The following is a 21,806-nucleotide window of genomic DNA, read 5'->3' on the forward strand; positions in this document are numbered from 1 at the left end:
GGGGAGGAATGGTCAGGAAAAACTTGATTACAGAGGTAGTATTTCCAATAAGCTCTGAACAAGTAAAAAGCCACTGAAGTGAGAGAATGTAAAATGCACTTTTGGAATATTGGGCAATTGGGCTTGCAGGGAAACAACAAAGATAATTATGGAAACACAGGTTAGTTTCTTAGAACCATCATGTGGAGACCCTTAAATGTGGGGCTGAGCAGATGTCATCTGGTAGGCACTGAAGCTCATGAATAGCATAGCAGATTAACACAAGAGTTACCAGATAACCTGGTAATTCTACTCCTTGGTAAATACCTAAGAGAAATGAAAATATACATCCACACAAAAATCTGTACACGAATGTTTATTATTCGTAACAGCCAAAAACTGTAAACAACTCAAATGAAGCACTGAACACCACAAGGCTCACCTAAGGATCTCAGTGTAAACCAATAATACAATTCTACTATATGCTTGTCACTAAAAAGTGTATAGAATTGTATTTAAATTCTCAATACTGTAAGTTCCAAACTACCCAGAAGTTATATTTCCTAAAAGCATTTTTACCTCCCCAGAGGATAATGTTTCCTAAAGAGACTGAAAAATCTTAATGAATTTAAAAAATATTAGGAAGAAATATAACAAGACTGATGAAAGAAAATGTTGCAGTTCCCTCTCCTATCCAATAAAAGGGCCTGACTGATAGAAAGGCGAAGTCTGTGAACTAATGTCAAAAAAAAAAAAAAAAAAAAAAAGCTTCTTTGGTTACTTGTTCAAATAATGAGATTCCCCCCAAGATTCTGACCCTCAAGGACAGGGAAAATACTTTGTTCAGCTCTGTCTTCCTGTATCTCACCAGTGCTAGGCACACAGGTAGTTAACATATATCTTCTGAATGTTTTTCAAGAATTATGTGATAGAAAATATAACTTTTCACAGCAATAAATATGAAGTTGAGGGGCGCCTGACTGGCTCAGTCAGAGCATGTAACTCTTTATCTCAGGGTAGTTGAGTTCAAGCCCCATACTGGGTGTAGAGCTTCCTTAAAAAAAAAAAATGGGGCGCCTGGGTGGCTCAGTTGGTTAAGCGACTGCCTTCGGCTCAGGTCATGATCCTGGAGTCCCGGGATCGAGTCCCGCATCGGGCTCCCTGCTCAGCAAGGAGTCTGCCTCTCTCTCTGACCCTCCCCCCTTCTCATGCTCTCTATCTCATTCTCTCTCTCAAATAAATAAATAAAATCTTTAAAAAAAATAAATAAATAAAATAAAAAAAATAAAAAAAAATGAAGTTGAGATATTTATTTAAAATATAACTCAGAATAGTTGAAACACATCTGTTTATTGATTAGTGACTATGAAAGCTGAACCCACTGGCCAATCTTAATTAACATTACCAGAAATCAAACTATTTAACATTATGTGCATGCTCATATGATAGAATTCCTCTGCATCACCTAAGGTGTACTACTACAAAAACATTACAATCTGAATCTAATGAATCCTATACATCCAACTTCTAGTTTACAGAAAAAGAAGTTGGAGGAATAGAATGAACAACACCATGAAGCAATCAGACAAACCCAAAAGATGGGGCATCTTAGACGAATAACCCAGTTTCTTTAGTAAGTCAATGGTCTGAAAACTGGTGGGGATAGGGGGCTGGGGAGGCGGGGAGGGCAGTTCTAGATTAAAATAGATTTAGACGGGGCATCTGGGTGGCTCAGTCGTTAAGCGTCTGCCTTCAGCTCAGGTCATGTTCCCAGGGTCCTGGGATCAAGTCCCACATCGGGCTCCCTGCTTGGTGGGAAGCCTGCTTCTCCCTCTCCCACTCCCCCTGCTTGTGTTCCCTCTCTTGCTGTGTTTCTCTCTGTCAAATAAATAAAATAAAATAAAATTAAAATTAAAAAAATAAAATAAAATAGATTTAGACATAAAAACCATTAGGTAGGGGTGACTGGGTGGCTCAGATGTTGAGCGTCTGCCTTCGGCTCGGATCATGATCCCGGGGTCCTGGGATCGAGCCCCGTATCGGGCTCCCTGCTCAGTGGGAGGCCTGCTTCTCCCTCTCCCACTCCCCCTGCTTGTGTTCCCTCTCTCGCTGTGTCTCTCTCTGTCAAATAAATAAATAAAATCTTAAAAAAAAAAAAAAATTAGGTAGTTTTGTTTGGATTTCGGTTTAGACTGAAAAAACTGTAGAAAGATATTTTAAGGATTTGGGGACACAAGTGAATATGGGCTAAATATCAAATGGCATTAATTTTCCTAGGTGTGGTGATAGCATTTTGGTTATGTAAAGACACCATTTTTCAGAAGTACATGCTAAAGGGGTGCCTGGGTGGCTCAGTCGGTTAAACGTCTGCCTTCGGCTCAGGTCATGATCCCAGGGTCCTGGGATTGAGCCCCGCCTCGGGGTCCCTGCTCTGCGGGAAGCCTGCTTCTCCCTCTCCCACTCCCCCTGCCTGTGTTCCCTCTCTCGCCATCTCTCTCTCTGTCAAATAAATAAATAAAATCTTAAAAAAAAAAAAGTACATGCTAAAGCATACAAGATTTAAAAAATGACATGGTCTCTAAGTATTCTTACAAAAAAAGAAAATTACAGTAAAATGCTAGTAATTGTTACGCTGAGATATTGGGTTATGGCTGTATACTGTATTTTCATACTTTTTAAGTTTGCGTAACAAAAAAATAAGAAAAAAACACATCATCATTCTGCCTCGGATCCTAGTGCCACTGGCCACCCAGAAACCATCAATTTCCCAGTCTGATTTACTGTGGACCAGGGACCCCAATTCCAACACTGGACCCAGAGGGTATCACTTTTTTCCTCCCCATTTGGAATGACTCAACTGTCAGAATACCTATGGGCAGTTTGACACCTGCACCAGAAAAGACAAATCTCAGATTTACCTTTAAAAAAGATGACAGCAAAAATTTCTGCATTTGAAAATCCAGAGATAATCAGAGATAAAATACATTTAAGACCCAACACTGTATTATTTTCCCTAGTGTCAAAAGATACGATGATCTAAAGAAAGTTCCCACGTACAACGGTAATTATAAAACTCTGAAGGCCTTTTATATTAGTATTTCACATCAACAAAACTAATTTCAAGAGGCTTAGGGCGCCTGGGTGGCTCAGTTGGTTAAGCGACTGCCTTCGGCTCAGGTCATGATCCCGGAGTCCCTGGATCGAGTCCCGCATCGGGCTCCCTGCTCGGCGGGGAGTCTGCTTCTCCCTCTGACCCTCCCCCCTCTCATGTGCTCTCTCTCTCATCCTCTCTCTCTCAAATAAATAAATAAAAAATCTTTAAAAAAAGAGGCTTAAATTTTATTTCTCTCAGAGACATCAATATACAAGATATAATACTCTTCAGCACAACCAACACTGGAAATTTTTAGCAACGTCTGATACTATCAAGAAGAGCATATAAGAAGACAAAGTTCTTCTCAACTCCTTCAAACTCTACCTTCACTACTGCGGTTTGCAATCTATTGGGAGAAATTCATGTATTTCTCACAGGACTGGAGAGACTTCGAAGACAAAGATATAGAGTGGAACACAGACATGAGAAATGTAACTATTACCCTACTACACTGATGTACCACTGTTTTAAAAGTGTTTCAATGATCTTGGAAAAGAAGCTGTTTAAGTGAGAAGTTTGGCAGACAAAAATTTCCCTTTAAACTACAGAACCTGTACCTACAGGGGTGCCTGGGTGGCTCAGTGTGTTAAGCCTCGATTCTTGATTTCAGCTCAAGTCTTGATCTCAGGGTCGTGGGTTCAAGCCCCATGTTGGGCTCCAGACTGGCCGTGGAGCCTACTTAAAAAAAAATTTTTTTTAAACTACAGAACCTATAAGAAGTTAAAATATTTTAAAATGCACTTTTTTTTTTTCCAATTCTAATCCTCTACCTCTGTGGCATTATACTAATTTTCCTGATGTTCAAAAATTCAAATGATTTTGGCATTACAATTCTAATCTTAGAATGAAAATGAGTCGAAAAGCCGAAGTAGAGCAGAATAATTAAATATCCTAACAAATATATCAGGGCCTGATAAAAGGGCATGGGGCAGTAACAGCAACAGCAGCAAATGGTGCTTCCTCCTGAGATGCAGGCACTTGCCTCATACACACAACCCAATCTTTCCACTATTTCCAAGGGCAGGAACCAGGAAGACGGGATGCTGCTACCTGCTCAGCATTTCTAGAGACTGCCACACAAGAACACCCAGCAGAACGCACAGAAAGCCAGCTGTCTCCAACTCAAGGCCTTCGGAGACCTCTACCAAGCCTCAGGTTCCATCTACTCACAAACACAACTAAACATAACATGCAAACACCCCGACCAAAACAAGCCAGCTTTATAAGAAAAACAAAAAAATCTTCACAATGTGCACACACTAGCTTCAGCATTAGGAAGAAGAGCCTTAAGTTATCCAATTGGCTGTCAAAGCAAAAACAGTCCACTACTTTACTTAACCAAAGTTGCAAAATGTGTCCCTATTATTGTCCACAGCAAAAACTTTTAATCTAAACTTTTTCATGTAGTATTTGAGAAAATCTCAAATTACACAAAGATGACTTGAGAATTTAAGGGGTGGGAACAAGACTACATTTTTCATTTAAAATTTTTTCCTGCATGCCAAAAACACTCCAAAATATTTTTATGTATGACTTGAATAAAACATTAACTCATACAATCCATTAGACGCACACTTACATATATTATGAAAGAAAAATACCCTGTTTGTGGACAGGTTGCAAAGGTACACCTCTTTTTCCCAAAGTTAACAGACTGGGCCACGAAACGTCCTTTCTGAAGAAATCATTAAAAGCCTTTCAAGCTGGAGGGCGAACACTAAGCTTCTGCCAGGCAAATGGACTAATTTTCACTTTGTGGGTAGACAAAGTGAATAGTTTACACATTCGAAATGATTACAACCACAAGAATTCTAAATCTAAGTTACAGAAAACACCCTGCCGCTTCCCCATTTTTTCATACGTATTCCTGACCTGATCTAAGTCGGACCTTAGTAAGGCCCAGAGAACATTCTTGTGCACTGACTCCACCTCTCACCGGCCACCTGGGCAGCAGCAACCCCCCCCCGGCCGCCCACACCGCACCTGCCCAAGCGCGGGTCCGCGCCCAGCTCCGACTCCCTTGGGCCCCCAGCTGCCCGGCCTGCCCCACCGGACAAAGCACAGCCGGGGTTCGGTCCGCGGCGGCCGACAAGCCGTCCCCCCGCCCCGGCGCCAAGCGACCCCGAGCCGCGGGCCCGACCTTGGCGCCGCCCCAGGCCGGCCGCACAAAGCGCCGCACTTCCGGCCGGGTAGCGCCGCCGCCCGAGCCCGCCGCCTCGGCCCGCGGGCAGCCCCCGGCCCGAGAGGACGTCGCGTTCCCCCCCATCCACCCCCGCCCGGGGGCGCCCGCCCGCACTCACCGCGCCGCGGCGGCGGCGGCGGGCTGGGCCTCGGTGACCAGCGCACGCCGGCCCGGGGCGGGCTCGGCGGTGGGGCTCGGCGAGGGGCGAGCGCCGCGGAGGGCTGCTCCGATGCGGGGGCTGAGCCTCAAGGACCCCGTCGCCGCCGCCGCCGCCTCCCCGGCCCGCGCTTCCAGTCGCTCCGCTCCGCCCGGCCCGCCTCTCCGCAGCCCGCGCTACCCACCGACGCTGCGCAGCCACCGAGCCGCCGACCTCACTTCCGCCTGGAGCGCGCCGCAGCGAGGGCGCGCTGGGCACGTGACTGGAGGACTCCGTCCAGACTAGGGTGGTGGCGTGCGCGCTCCCGCCGGCGTCTAAGAAGCGCCCGGATGGAGAGCCCGCCGGGGGCAGCGCGGCGTGCGACCCAGGGCTGGTCTGTGTACGCTAGAGCCCCCCGTGTGGGGCTTGGAGGGCGAGTAACCCGAGCGGCCAACGGCGCCCACGCAGACGTCTGTGTCCACCTTTCGGAATAGGCATTCATATGGACTGTTTTTCCTCACGCTATTTTTGCCCTTCTACTAACGCAATGTGGAAGGAACACATTGGAACATAATTATAGAGTTTTACTAATTTCTTATGAGAAATATGTCTTCGATTTCGTATTGTTAAAACAGCCACCGTACTGCAGGAGCCTATGTAAATGAAGACGCAAGGGTGCGGTGGTGGTGTGTGACCCGGTCCTGACTGTGCTGCTCGATGGTGACAACTGAGGACAAGGCTCAGCACCCCCAGCCAGGGCTACTGTAGTGGCGGGCAGTCCAAGTGCTATCCCACCGAGTGGCACGGGGGCTGGCCTGGAACATTGCAGGGGCGGTCGCAACACAGCACGCCTCAGCGACGCCAGAGCAGCAAGTAGAGGCTGCCAGCGCGGACACCGCTCACTCTGCCAATCACTGTTTCCAAAACTCTGCTTCATTAGGTTATTTAATACCCGTAATCATTTTGCAATTGAGGGAATTAAGACAAAAAGAAGCTGATAAGCCTTCAAGAACACGCTATTAGGAAACCCACTCTGGATTCAAACCCCAACATCTGGCGTCAGATTCCATGCTCTTTAAGGGAAAGTTCTCGGATTTAGTTTTCCCAAAACAGCTATAGCAGTTTGTGTGACATTAATAGGACCCACAAGTTCCCTGCCTGAGCTGAGAGTCAGTGAGTCTGCTTTGAAGAAAGGTGGAGGAATCCTGTGTTGCAGGCTGGGATGGGTTCTTTGGAAGGGCCTGGGGAAAGCAGGACAACCCTGTGGGCCTGTACTCAGCAGAAAAAGCCCAGGCAGTTTACCTTCTTGACCAAGCAGAGAATAACCTGATACGGAGGGACACTTAGTACGTACAGTTTCTAAAGACTCTTTACCCGGCACATCTGTAAGAATTCAGTGTAGGTTAAAGTAGTTGCAAAGGACATGATTTCTGGCAAGCTGTAAATGTTGACTTTATTTCTAAGATTTATTTATTGGGCGGGGAGGGGCACAGGGAGAGGAAGAGACCTCTTCAAGTAGACTCCCTGCTGAACTGGGCTGGATCCCAGAAACCCCAGATCATGACTTAAGCCCAAATCAAGAGTTGGCTGCTTAAGGGACTGAGCCACCCAGGTGCTTCTGAAGATTTTATTTTTTAGTAATCTCTGCACCCAATGTGGGGCTGAATTTACAACCCCCAGATCAAGAGTAGCATGCTCCACTAACTGAGCCAGTCAGGAGCCCTGAATGTTGACAGTTTTAAATAAAACGATGTTACTCTTTCAAATATCCACTAGAATATAAACACTATGGCAATTCAATTCCCACCTTTTTCCATTTTAAAAATACGTAAGTTCTATAACAAAAAATTTAATTGTTCCCTTTTCTCCTTGACTGCTTCAATTTCACTGCCCCCACAGAATTTTACCCTAATACTTGTGTGTTGAGTGTCTTTTTTTTTTTTTATCACTTGTATTTGTCAGGATAGCTAGGAAATGCTCCAGTAACAACAAACCCAAAATCTCAGTATCCTCACACAACAGGATTTTATTTCTCATGTATGCATCAGGTCAAAAAACAGGTGGGATCCTCTGAAAAACTACACAAACAATAAGAGAATTCAGCAACAAGCAATAATCAAAATGAAAAAATATATATAGCTATCATGCACCTAGTTAACTACCAGTTAGAAGATAAAATGAAATTATACAAAAGTTCAATATTATACAAGGATTATATAAATATGATATAACACCTATCAATAAACTTTTATAAGAATTGCACAAGATCTATGTGAATAAAACTTTAAAAACAAAAGAACACTTAAACACATGGAGAAAAACATCATATTCTTCGATGAGTAGATTTAACATCAAAAGGTGTCAGTGCTCCCTAAATTAATTTATAAATTTAAATAAAATGCCTATGAAACACCAATAATTATTTTTAACTAGATGAAGTGATTCTAATTTACTTATGGGGAAAAAATCAAAAAGAATCAAAAGAAAGAATCTGCCAGGAAAACTTTGAAAACAAAGAGTAATAGGGTGGTGGCTGACTACTAGATAAGAAAACATACTTAAAAGCTTCAGTGGGGTGCCTGGGTGGCTCAGTTGGTTAAGCACCTGCCTTCATTCAGCTCAGGTCCTGATCACAGGGTTCTGGGATAGAGCCCTAAGTCCTCCCCGCTCAGCGAGGAGTCGGCTTCTCCCTCTCCCTCTACCCTTGACTCCTGCTCTTGCTCTCTCTCGCTATCTCTCTCTCTAATAAATAAATAAAATCTTTTAAAAAATAATAAAGCCTCAATAAGTAAAGCACTGTGTCACTGACTCATGAATAGATAGACCAATGATGTATAACAGAAGATCCAGAAATACACCCAAATAATTCTGGGAAATCACCAAGGATAAAGATTGATTAGTCAATAAATGGTATTGGGACAAAAATATAGCCATCTGAAAAAATATAAAATTGGGTCCATACCTTACACCATACCAGAATGAAATCCAAATCAAAAAGATATGAATGTATAACAGTGGAATCATAAAAGGTCAAGAAGAAAACATGGGGAAAATCCTTTTTAATCTTGGAGTAAAGAGGGTTTTTCCTTTTTTTTTTAAGATTTATTTATTTATTTGAGAGTGAGCACGAGCGGGGGGAGGGGCAGAGGGAGAAGCAGGCTCCCTGCTGAGGAAGGAGCCCAATGCTGGACCAGATTCCAGGACGCCAGGATCATGACTTGAGTGGAAGGCAGACACTTAACCAACTGAGCCACCCAGGTACCCTAAAAAAGGCCTTTCTAACTCCTGCTCAAAATCCAGAAGCCATGACTATGAAAAACATTGGTTTGGCAAAAAGCACCATGAACATAGTCAAAAGACAGATGATTAACAAGGAATAAATAGTTTCAACACACGAGATAGACAAAGGGCTAATCTCTCTAGCATAAAGGAATTTCAGAAGTTAGTAAGAAGTTCTACAAGCCAATAAAAAACAATGAGAGTTCACAGATAAGAAAGTAAATGGCTCTTAATCATATAAAAAAATTCAATCTTACTCATTGAGAAAAATGCAAGTTAAAACTTTTTGATATAGCATTTTCCCCCTATTTGATTGGCAAACATCCACAAAATAGATAGTACCCTCTATTGATGTGGCCGTGGGGAAGTAGGCACATTGCTGGACTGGAGAAGGGACAGTTTGATGATGTATTATGACAAGTATACACAAAACATTTGACCCAACAATTCTACTTCAGGGAATTTGTCTATAGAGATGCTCTCTGGTATATAAAATGAAATAGGTGTAAGCTTACTCATTGCAGCATTGTTGTGAGTAGCAAAATATTGGAAACAACCCTAGTGTCCATCAATAGGGGACTGATTTACTGACCGGTCAGTTCACCCATACAATAAATTACTCTCTAACTCAAAAAACAAATAAGCAACCTTTCTATATATTGAAAGGGGAATATCATCAAGGTAGACTGTTAAATGAACAAAGCAAAGGATAGACCTGTTCTTATAGGCTGAATTGTGTTCCCCCACCTTTAATTCATATGTGGAAGCCCTAACCCCCAGTACCTCAGAATCTGTATTTGCAGTTATGGCCTTTAAAGAGATACTTAGGTTAAAATGAGGTCAGTGGGCCCTAATCCAATCTGATTGATGTCTTTATAAGAAAAGGAGATTAGGACACAGACGACACAGATGACTGGACAGCCATGTGAAGACACAGTGAGAAAGTGACCATCTACAAGCCATGGAGAAAGACATCAGGAGAATCTAACCCTGCTGGGACCACGATCTTGGATTTCCAGCCTCCAGAATTGGGACAACATAAATTTTTGTTGTCTAAGCTGTTTTGTCTGAGGTATTTGTTATGGCAGCCCTAGTCAACTAATACAAATGTGTTAAAAAACATTGTGTTAAAAGGGGAAATGAAAATATATATAAGTATTTACTTGTGTACAAATACAGAAATAATTTCTGGGGCACCTGGGTGGCACAGGTGGTTAAGCGTCTGACTCTTGGTTTGGTTCAGGTCATGATCTCAGGTCCTGGGATCGAGCCCTCCATCAGGATCCAAGTGTGGAGTCTGCTTGAGACTCTCTCTTCCTTTCCCTCTGCCCCTCCCGCTTGTGCTCTCTCTTTCTCTAAAAATAAATAAATAAAATCTTAAAAAAAAATACAGAATTAATTTCTAAAATCCAAGAAACTAACAACTGTGATCACCTGTAATGAGGCCAGGGACAGAGTGGGCAAATGTGGGACAAGGGTAAGAATAATTTTCAAGGTTTGTTTTTCTTTTGAAATATATGAATGTATTACATATTATAAAAAAATTATAAATAAATAAAAATCTAATATATTTTGCAGGAGTGTAAAATGGTATAATCATTTTGGGAATAGGTCTGGTTGTTTCTCAAAAACTAAACATACACCTATCCTATCACCTTATAAATTGTAGGTATCTGCCAAAGAAAGATGAAAACACAAATCCATGCAAAGGAATTGTACAAAAATGTTTATAGCAGTTTTATTGATAATGGCCAAAAATTGAAAAAAGTACACACATCTATCATCAGGAGAATAGCTGAACCAGCTCAGTAGGGTGCCTGGGGTCTGTTTATAATGACCTGCACTGGTTCCTGAAAGCCAAAGGATATATTTTCAGGAATTTGGTAAGACATTGGGCAAGCACAGCCGTTATTAACAGTTATAGAAATTTGATATTATAAACAAAAGAAATAGGGGCGCCTGAGTGGCTCAGTCGTTAGGCATCTGCCTTCCGCTCGAATCACGATCCCAGGGTCCTGGGATCGAGCCCCACATCAGGCTCCCTGCTCAGTGGGGAGGCCTGCTTCTCCCTCTCCCATTCCCCCTGCTTGTGTTCCCTCTCTCGCTGTGTCCCTCTCTGTCAAATAAATAAAAAATAAAATCTTAAAAAAAAAAGAAATAAATATTCAAAAACTTATCCTTTCCTAATTCTTATATTTTATGGTTGCCTGTTCCCTGAGGCTCTTTGCCGCTACTGGACCTGCCTGGTGGAAATGTTCTATAAGACTAGGCTGCAGGGCTTCCCTTCCTGCCTCCCCTCCGCGAGGTCATGTTGTAGCCTGAAATCAACCATGGTCGGAATATCTACACCAAGCAACTTGTCCAGTAATACTAATCAGGGCTTGATTTATTGTTTGCTAATTTTACAGGCTTAAGAATATGATAGAGAAAATATTAATAATGTAGATTAAACTTAAAGGGATGATGTCAATAGCTGTCACATTATGAATAGCACAAAAAATTTAGGAAATATTCTTCTAATATCCAAAAGCTATTATCCTACGCAGCAAAAAAGTCACTCATGTCATTGACAAGCAACTGAAGTTCCAGCAAGATAATTTCACTTAAATCTTACTGATTAACATAAAGGGAAATATCAACCCGAGTACTATGATACATGGTAATAATAAATTGTTGTCTGAAGCCATTAGATTTTGGGGTGAATTGGTATGCAGCAGTAGATATTCAGAGCAGCCCTCTCTTAAACAGCAACCTGACTATCAGTCCCAGGTCATGAAATCAATCTAATGATTTATTGTGTGCATTTTAAAAAGTGAACTGGACTGGAAAACAAGAAAATAGAGTGCATAGCACAAGATATGGTTAAGTATTGTTTTGTAAAACTCTATAAATATGTTTTTACATATATTATATACTGGGTCATGAAGTTACTTTATTACTGTAGCTGATAATCAAAAAGTTTGAAAATACTACTCTAAGGTATTTACCTAGAAGCAGAACTTATTTGGTCATAGGTTACCTGTATCTTAAAACTGACCAGATAGTGCCAAATTGCTCTCAAAGTGTTTGTAATAAGGTAAGCCATCCACAGTAAGATACAAGCCCTGGTAGCTTCACATATTTGTCATGCTTAGTATGAACTTCTAAATTTTGACTATCAGCTGGATGTGAAATTTTATCTCATGATCATTTTAATTTCTATTTTTTTAAAAAGATTTTATTTATTTATTTGAGAGAGTGAGCGAGAGAGAGCATGAGCAGGGGCAGGGGAGGGGGCAGGGGGAGAGCCCCTGTGTTGGGCTCCCTTGCTGAGCAGGGAGCCCAACACAGGGCTCCATCCCAGGACCTTGGGATCATGACTTGACGCTTAACTGACTGAGCCACCCAGGCAACCCTAATTTTTATTTCTTATACACCTGATATACATCCTTGTAAACAACTTTTGGCTGGAGTTTCTGTATATTATGGGATCTTTGCATCAAAGAATTACTAATTTAAAGAGTATGAACTTAAACTTGTTGATGGTATCAAATTTAACTCCAGAAAGGTTACACCAATCTATGGTTGCACAAACACTGTATACCACTGACTGTCTCGTCAACTCTTGTATCGAGCATTTCATTAAAAATTTTTAAAAAATTTGATCACTAGGGGCGCCTGGGTGGCTCAGTCGTTAAGCGTCTGCCTTTGGCTCAGGTCATGATCCCAGGGTGCTGGGATTGAGCCCCACATCGGGCTCCCTGCTCGGCGGGAAGCCTGCTTCTCCCTCTCCCACTCTCCCTGCTTGTGTTCCCTCTCTCGCTGTGTCTCTCTCTGTCAAATAAATAAATCTTTAAAAAAATAAAATAAAAAAATAAAATTCGATCACTAAAAATCTATTTCGTTTGTTTTAATTTGCATTTGTTAGATTACAGGCAAAATTCATTTAAAAATGTCTATTGCAGGGGCGTCTGGGTGGCTCAGTTGGTTAAACATCCAACTCTTGATTTCTGCTCAGGTCATGATCTCAGGGTCATGAGCTCCTTGTCTGCATCTGTGTCAGGCTCTGCCCCAGGACAGACATGGAGCCTGCTTAAGATTCTCTCTCCCTCTGCCCCTCCCCACATTCTCATTTTCTCTCTCTCTTTAAAAAAAAGAAAAAAAAGTTTCATTGCTTTTTGATTTACTCATATATTTTTTTGCCTGTTTTTGTACTGGAGTCTTAGTGTTTTTCTTGTCAATCTATTTGAGTTCCTTCTACATAAAAATTGAGGGGTTAGAGTGCCTGGCTCAGTCGGTTAAGCGTCTGCCTTCGGCTCAGGTCATGATCCCAGGGTCCTGGGATCGAGCCTCGCATCGGGCTCCCTGCTCTGTGGGGAGCCTGCTTCTCCCTCTCCCCACTTGTGCCCTCTCTCTCACTATCTCTGTCTCTCTCTCTCAAATAAATAAAATCTAAAAAAAAAAAATTAAAAAAAATTGAGAGGTTAATAGGAAAATGGCACTGTTTTCTGTTCACTATCTAGCTGCAGGCAAAGTTTTTGAGAGTACAAAATTTTTGGATTGGTTTTGGTTCAGCATGTAGGATTGAACATAGGGATCTACTTCCCTTCCCCTCCAAACCCTATTTAGGTAAAAGAAAAAGTATTTTTATTTTTTTTTATTATTTATTTTTTTTAAGTAGTCTTCATGCCCAGCATAAAGTCCGATGTGGGGCCCCAACTCATGACCCCAAGATCAAGACCTCAGCTGAGATCAAGTGTCAGATGCTCAACCAACTGAGCCACCCAGGCACCCCCCCAAAAAAAGTATTTTTTAAAAAATGAATCCTGAATAGTCCTGGAAAACAAGTTAAGGGTATTGTCAGTTAACCAGACTCTTAGAGACAGTTGAGCATGATAGAAAGCAATTGGGGTTGGAGCCTTCTGACTCAAGATGGCAGACCAAGAACACACTTTGGTCTTCTCTTCTCTCCTTAGACTTCTATGAAATAGATAGTGGGTGTTTAAAAATAATAAGCAACACAGCAAACTGAAGCAGTAGTGGAGGCTGTGGTAGGTGGGGGAGGAGAGGGACTCACTTTCATGTGGATGGTTTAAAAAGGCAGAGCAGGTGTGAGGTGAGGAGGGGGAAGGGTGGTGAGAAATAGGCCTGTAAACAGGGACAGTGACAGCAAGGCTGCCTGTGCCACAGCTGTGCCCCATCTCTCTTCCTCATTCTTGTGTGAATGGACAGTTTCATGTTTATAGGGGGCAAAAACACAACTGCTCTCCTCCAAAGAAATGGGCTCAACTATCTGAAGAAAGCTAAGGCTTTTCAGTAGATGTTGAGCGCAAATAGAGTCAAATTTAAATATGCAAAAACTCATTATTTCCTACCCAATAAAGAAAGTTTTAGAATTTCCTTCTAGGAAGAGCAAAGGTGCAGCGAGCAGAGTGGAAGAGCTTCCTAGTCCTGGACTAGACTTGGCTTTGGCTTGACCAAAGAGCCAAGTCTATTTCTCACTAGGATTCTCATTCCAAATCATGGGGTGTGGCATGGAGAGGCACAACATATTATTTCATGTCCTATTAATTTTTTTAAAATTTATTTATTTTAAATGATTTTTAAAAGATTTATTTATTTCTTTGAGAGAGTGAGAGCATGAGCAGTGGGGAGGGGGAGGGGCAGTGGGAGAGGGAGAAGTGAGAGGGAGAAGCAGATTCCCCAGCTGACCCTGGGATCACAACCTGAGCTGAAGGCAGAAGCTTAACCGACTGAGCCACCCAGGCGCCCTTATTTATTTATTTTAGTAATCTCTACACCCAACATGGGGCTTGAACTCACAGCCATGAGATCACAAGTCACATGCTCTACTGACTGAGCCAGCCAAGGACCCAATGTCCTATTTAGATTTTCTTTTTTAACCACAAAAATCTTACACTTTCTTTTATCAATTTCAGTACTTGTAATTGGGGCAAAGGGAGCAGGGTTAATCAGCATATAATTTGGTTTGATTGAGTTGAGGACCACAAATTCTATGGAGCCAATGGAGCCAGGGAACTGATGAATGCAGAGTCCCAGTGTAGCTCCTTGAAACCCCATTTCAATTCTAGACCAGAAGCCACATACTCAGTTATGGTAGATGTGGGGCTGGAAATTAGGTGTTCTTACACGCAGTTGGCCTTCTTCCTCCTGTACTTTTCTTGTCAGCAAACTTGGACAGAAAGCCAATTTTGCTGGGCACTGCTCCTTGTGAGAGTGCCCAGCAACCATCCTCCGATCCAAATGCATCAATGGGTCCGGTGGCAGCAAGTTGGGATCAAAATGACTTGGGTGATTTACGAGCATGTCAGAACACTCCAGAGAAGATTTTCATTTACCTCCATTTATGGAATCCCAGGAGTCCAGGATGATTAGGATCTGAATGTTGCTGTTCTTCATATCACCAGTGACTGGCACACTATGATTTTTCAATTCATATTTATTGAATTGTGTTTATAACTATGCACAAGTTATGGTGCTGGTGAGTGTTTATGAACTTTGCCACCTATGGTAAAATAGTTTATTAATAGCCTAAGAGAACTATTTTGACCTGAATTCGTGTTAAAGAGATTGGAGAATTAAAAAAAAAAAGAAAAGAAAAGAAAGCCAATTTTACTAAACCAGAAAACTTACTAGGAGATATTTCCTGCTCCAGCTCCTGGAACATCTACATAAACCAAACTGGATTCAAATATTACTTTTTTGTGGGACACCTGGGAGGCTCAATTGGTTAAGTGGCCAACTCTTGATCTCAGCTCAGGTCTTGATTTCAGGGTTGTGAGTTCAAGCACTGTGTTGGGCTCCATGCTAGGCGTGGAGCCTACTTAAAAAAAAAAAATACACACACACACACACATTACTTTTTTCCTATTGTCTATGTGATTTTAAAATTATGTGAAGTGATTAATTGAAGAAAATTTGGAAAATATAGAAAAGAATGAAGAAGAAATAAGTCATCCATAGACCCATCACTTGAAGACAATGTTTGTGTTTTTTGAACACTCCAAATCCAAGCCCTGAAAGATACCTAAAACTAACACAGAAGATAGGGCTAGCCTTATTGCTTTACTGAGAGAGAGTCAGGAACTTCAGTGATGGCACACAGTTTGCTCAAGCTCATCCTTGGGTGGTGGGACCAGGAAGAATTCTAGATGACTCCAATCTCTGAACTCTTTGTTGACTCATGCTATTTTGCAAAAGATTAGATCGGAAGACATCACAGTATGCCCCATCCTGAATTTCTTCTCAGAGAGGAGCTGGGCAGGAGCTCTTGCCATCAGAGTTTAGAGTTTTGAAGACCATTAACCACAGGCCTTCCCCCAATTTTTTTTTTTTCTTTTAAATGTGTGTGTGTGTGTGTGTGTGTGTGGAGAGAGAAAGATAGAGAGTGAAAGTTTACATGTAGATGTTAAAAATGAGAAAGCAGGGGCGCCTGGGTGGCTCAGTCGTTAAGCGTCTGCCTTCGGCTCAGGTCATGATCTCAGGGTCCTGGGATCGAGCCCCGCATCGGGCTCCCTGCTCCACAGGAAGCCTGCTTCTCCCTCTCCCCCTCCCCCTGCTTGTGTTCCCTCTCTCGCTGTGTCTCTCTGTCAAATAAATAAATAAAATCTTTAAAAAAAAAAAATGAGAAAGCAGTCTCAAAATGGAGTCACTTGTGCTAAATTCCACACTAGCTAAAAAAGATTTAATACCTAATCTAATTGTAGTTTCAACCTCCCAGGAATAACCTTTAATCAGACAACATGGAATTGTCTGGTAAGCATAATGAGATAATCCTCTTGATAGACCCCTTTTGATCTCTTTAGGAAGGCTACCTTGCCTGAAACAATGCATTCTTTGCCAATAATTTTCTTTTCCTATCCTCTTTCCACCTTTAAAAACTTTTCATTTTCTACAGCTCATTGGAGCTCCTTGCTAGATGTGATGCTGCCCGATTCATGAATCGCTGAATAAAATCAATTTGATCTTTAAATTTACTCAGTTAAATGTTTGCTATTTATCACAGAAAAGAAAACAAACCTTAAGTGTACAGCTCGATAAATATTTACAGAATTCACCTTTCAGGAGTAGGGTTGTGGGAGGTTCCCTCAGGCTACTTTCCAGGAAGGGTCCCTACCCTGAGCCCAGATGCACCACAGGGGCTTAAAGGCATCTTAAAAGTTTAGCAGTAAATATCACTAACATTTCCCTTTTTCCCTCTATTGTCTTCTTTTTTTTTAAATAAACTTTTTTATTTTGGAATAATTTTATCTTTTTTTTAAAGATTTTATTTATTTATTTGATATAGAGAGAGAGCACAAGTAGGCAGAGCAGCAGGCAGAGGGAGAGGAGAAGAAGGCTCCACGCTGAGCAGGCAGCCCGATGAAGGGCTCCATCCCAGGACCCTGGGATCAGGACCTAAGGCAGACGCTTAACTGACTGAGCCACCTAGGTGCCCCTGGAATAATTTTAAATCTGCGGAAAAGTTAGTATACTTTTCATTCAGTTTCCCATAATGTTTACATCTTACATAATCATGGTGCAATTATCAAAACTAAAAATTACTAGTAATTATTATTATTATTTAAAAATTTTTTAAGATTTTATTTACTTATTTGTCAGAGAGAGAGAGAGCACAAGCAGAGGGAGAAGCAGGCTTCCCGCTGAGCAGGGAGCCCGATGCAGGACTCATCCCCGGACTCCAGGATCATAACCTGAGCCGAAGGCAGTTGTTTAACCAACTGAGCCACCCAGGCGCCCCACTAGTAATTATTATAATCAAAATCAAAAGTTTATTTGGAATTTACCAATTTTTTCACTGACATCCTTTTTTTCTGTTCCAGGATTCCACCCCATTGATCCCCCATTGCCTCTGACAGTTTCTCAGTCTTTCCTTGTTTCTCACGACCTTTATAGTTTTGAGGAGTACTGGTGAGGTAATTTGTGGAATATCCATCAATTAGGATTTGTCTGATGTTTTTCTCATGGTTAGATTGGGATTATAATTTTTGCGGGAGGAAGACCACAGGAAAAGTGACCTTTTCATTCCATCACGTCAAGGGTAAATATTATCAACATGACTTACCATGGCTGATGTCAATCTTGATCACATGGTTGAGTAGTGTTTGTCAGGTTTCTCCACTGTAAAGTTATTTTTCCCCTTCTCACACTCTTTGGGAGGAAATAATTATGCAGATTCAGGGGTGTTTGGGTGGAGATTAATACCCCCTCTGGATTGGGTATGATATTAGAATTCCTCTATAAAAAAGACTTCTCTCTTCTCCCCATTAATTTAACCATTTACTTACAAAAGAATGGACTCTATTATTATTATTATTTTTAAGATTTTATTTATTTATTTGACAGGGAGAGACACAGCGAGAGAGGGAACACAGGCAGGGGGAGTGGGAGAGGGAGAAGCAGGCTCCCCGCAGAACAGGGAGACCGATGTGGGGCTCGATCCCAGGACCCTGGGATCCTGACCTGAGCCGAAGGCAGACGCTTAACGACTGAGCCACCCAGGCGCCCCAATTATATTTGTTTTATACTCCAAGTTATAATCTAATACTACATAATTTATTTTGGTGCTCAAATTGTTCCAGATTTGGCCATGGGGAGCTCTTCCAGGTTGACTCCTGTGTCCTTCGACAGGCCTCCATGATTTTATTCTTTGAGCATTTTTTACTTCTGGAGCTCTACCAAGCTCCAGACTCCGGTTGTACTTTCCCTGCCACAGCTCTAGAACCACTCTTTTCTCTAAACAGCCCTGGCTTCTCTTATTGGAGGATGGTATTTGGACGAAGACCAGAGTGCAAACGATTCCTTTTCAGTTGAAAACGAAGTAGAGTTGAGGATGCCTCAGGACCCTGCCCTCCCTCGTACGACGACCTCCGACGCAGCCCCAGTGACTATTCCAGGCATGCCCCGCGCGACCGAGCGCATGCGCGCCGGGGCGGTGTGACGCTGGACATCGGCCCGGACGCCGGCGTGAGGCAGTCGGAGCCGAGGAACCCCAGCGGCGTCCCTGCGCTCCAGTGCGTTGCTTCGGTGCTCCGCGGCGGCGCCTCGAGAGTTCGCAGGTAAATGTGTCGGTCCGGTCCGGGCGACGCCAGGCCCCCTTCTGCTCCCCATCCCCCAGATTTGATTCCTCTGGAGCTTTTCCTAGAGCCGCCCAGCCCCGCACCCCTCCGAGAAGATCCCCTCTCGACCCGCGTCCCGCCCCTCTCCAGCGTCGGTCCCTGTAGAGCCTCGGTTAGAGTCGCCCCGCTCCGCGCGCCCTCCCCTTCCCGGGTGTAGGTCCCTGCAGAACTTCCCGTACTGCCGCTCAGCCCCGCACCCCTCTGAGAGGACCCCCCCCCTCCAGCCCGCCGCCCCCCCCTCCCTGGCTTAGATCCCAGCCACCTCTAGCGCGGTCCACTCCGCGCCCATCGGAGGCGACCCCCCTCCCCCAGCCCTCTTCCTTTCTTCCCTTGCTGGTGTTGGCTCCACCAGAGCCTCCGCTAGAGCCCTCGAGCTCCGAGCGCCCTCCTCTTCCCCGGTGTTGGACGCTCCAGAGCCTTCCCTAGAGCCCACCCCGCGCCGCTCGGAGCGGACCCCCTCGGCTTCGGCCAGGCTAGAGCGGCCCAGCTCCAAGCCGCTCTGGAGGCACTGTCCTCGGCCCGCGTCGCCTCCCCTCCCTGGTGCCGGCCCCTCCAGAGCCGCCCAACCCCGCACCCCTCGGAGAAGACCCCCCTCCTCCGGGTCAGCGTCCCTCCGTCCCAGGGTCCTGTGGAGCCTCCTCTAGCGCCACCCACTCGGCGCCCCTCTGAGGCGATCCCCGGCCCACTCCCCTTCTCCCCTCTCTGGTGTCCGCCGCTCCAGAGCCTCCCTTAGAGCCGCCCAGCCCCGCCCGATCTCCTTCCGCTGCCCCCTTCCCGCAGGTGCTCCCCGCGAGCCCGCCACCTTTCCGCCCGCACGGGTCTCCCAGTGCCTAGTCTCTGCCCTTGCCCGCACTGAGATCGTACTCTCCTTAGGAATCCGGAGCGGCATTGAAGCTGTGGACTCGCGCTTCGTTTCACTTACTCTTGGCTTTGTGGTGGTTAAGACTTTTGGTTGTACATTATCTTTTTTCACGTTTGATCCTTTCACTCAGCCAGATCGGGAACTCCGGAGCCCACGGTTTTTATTTTGTGTCACAAAGAGTTTTTTGTTTTTATCTCAAATGTAGAGTAATTTACAAAGAAGAGGCTTCATAAAAATGAAAAAATAGTAAGTTCCTGTTTTTCAGGGTGGGTGGAGGGAATGAGGTGTGACGGTCATACTGTCAAGAAATCTAGAGGAACGTGGTTAATTCCCAACGCCATTGACTCCTGGCCCCTGAGAATCTTTCTTTTTTTTTTTTTTTTTGAGTGCCTCTTCTGACTAGGACAGGGTGGAGCCACTGCTTGAGGCAGGAGTGTTTAAATTGAAAGGGAGGAAAGTTCCTCGGTCTCGTGGTCTTTGAGGAAACCATTGCGAATGCAGGAAGTGAGTTGTCTTAAGTCACAAGGGGAATTAGGGCCTAAGCGGGGATTGTCAGCTGACTTACGGCCATCATTTTTTGTCGAACAAATCAATGACCAAAATATATGTGATTGGGCAGCCGAACTGTCTTAAGGGCCAGCCTGTACATGGGAATGAGAATGCCTGGGGCATTACTTTTTGCGTTAGTGATTTCTATACTTGACTCCTCCTGCCCCTCCCCAACATACTAATCTCTGAGGGCAGGAATCCAGAATGTTGCAGGATGGTCTTGGCAGACAATATAGTGTTCAGTAAATGTTTACTAAAGGAGGCTGCGGAAAGGAACTCAGAACCTGACAGAGGTTCTTCACTAGGATATTTTTAATTGCGTTGGCACATTCTGTAGGCAATATTCCTAATAATCTCAAGGACTGAATTTATGAAATGTGTACACATTTTGTGTGTGTGTGTGTGTGTACATCATTCTATAGAATGAACAGATACCATTCTTGGTGTGATGGTCGTATTATTCCTCTGGAAGATAGAGGGTTTTTCTGATTCCCTCTAGAAACTTTGCTATGCTTCCCAGCTTGCCACCCTACATTAATATTTGGTTTCTTTCTCCTTAACTCTGCCTTTTTTTCTTTCTTATTGGATGTCTGAAGAAATTAAAAATTATTAGTGTCTGTAACTATGAAAAACTGCAGAGAGTAAAATAAACTATTAAACATGTTACAAAAAGTGGTTTAGTTATGATTTATTGGTTGTAATTTTGCTTCTGAATTTGATCATGGGGACAGAAAGTTGAACTTTCTTGCCTGTCCAGTGTGTCTGCCCTTTGATGAGTGCTTGTATTAGGCTTGTTATCAAGAAATGGTTGCTACCTGGCAATGGCCAGTGCTACATACGAACTGACCTCTAAATGATGATGGGTCACCCAGTTCTTGTCCCCTGTATTTAGAGACGCTTGGGAATTCTTGTTGCCTTTACAGTATCATTCTTTTTTTTTTTTTTTTAAGATTTTATTTAAAGATTTATTTATTTGAGAGAGAGAGAGAGTGTGTGTGTGTGTGTGTGTGTACGGTGAGGAAGGGCAGAGGAAGAGAATCTTCAAGCCGACTTTGAGCTAAGTGCACAGCCCAAGGCGGGACTCAGTCTCACACCCCATTAGATCATGACCTGAGCCGAAACCAAGAGTTGGTCACTTAACTGACTGAGCCATCTAGGCACCCCTAAAGATTTTACTTTTAAGTAATCTCTACACCCAGTGTGGGGCACAAACTCACAATCCCGAGATCAAGAGTGTCATGCTCTACTGACGAAGCCAGCCAGGTGCCCCTGCATTATCATTTTTGAAGAACAGAGTGTTCCTCCCTTTGATAAGGTAGTAACTTTTACAGTTAAAGTACAGAGAGGGCTAGCCAGAGGAACGAGGGTATTGTGAATGAGTCAGTTGTAGACAACCCTGAATTGCTGTTCTTAGAACAAAATAGTAATGTAATTATAGCTGTTCTCTGTTTTGGAGAGCCTCCTAAGGGGCTCTTTGGGCATATTGCCTCAGTTAATTCTTACACTAACCTTATAAGATAACTAGTAATGTCCTGTTGTATAGGTAA

General features: G+C 43.4%; 2 protein-coding genes across 5 annotated transcripts in view; one reads left to right on the top strand and one right to left on the bottom strand.

Moving 5' to 3' along the window:
- The window catches only part of FAM168B (family with sequence similarity 168 member B), a 45,786-nt gene extending 40,167 nt beyond the window's left edge, over positions 1–5,619 (bottom strand). The window contains exon 1 of the mRNA XM_021695864.2: positions 5,434–5,619. The gene's annotated coding sequence lies outside the window, so the exon portion shown is untranslated. The remainder of the gene's footprint in view (positions 1–5,433) is intronic.
- A 13,081-nt stretch (positions 5,620–18,700) lies between these two features.
- The window catches only part of PLEKHB2 (pleckstrin homology domain containing B2), a 79,173-nt gene continuing 76,067 nt past the window's right edge, over positions 18,701–21,806 (top strand). For all 4 annotated transcript variants that reach the window (XM_044913239.1, XM_021695913.2, XM_044913240.1 and 1 more), the window contains exon 1: positions 18,701–18,788. The gene's annotated coding sequence lies outside the window, so the exon portion shown is untranslated. The remainder of the gene's footprint in view (positions 18,789–21,806) is intronic.

Source organism: Neomonachus schauinslandi, chromosome 3 (genome assembly GCF_002201575.2).
Source record: "Neomonachus schauinslandi chromosome 3, ASM220157v2, whole genome shotgun sequence".
Taxonomy (NCBI): domain Eukaryota; kingdom Metazoa; phylum Chordata; class Mammalia; order Carnivora; family Phocidae; genus Neomonachus; species Neomonachus schauinslandi.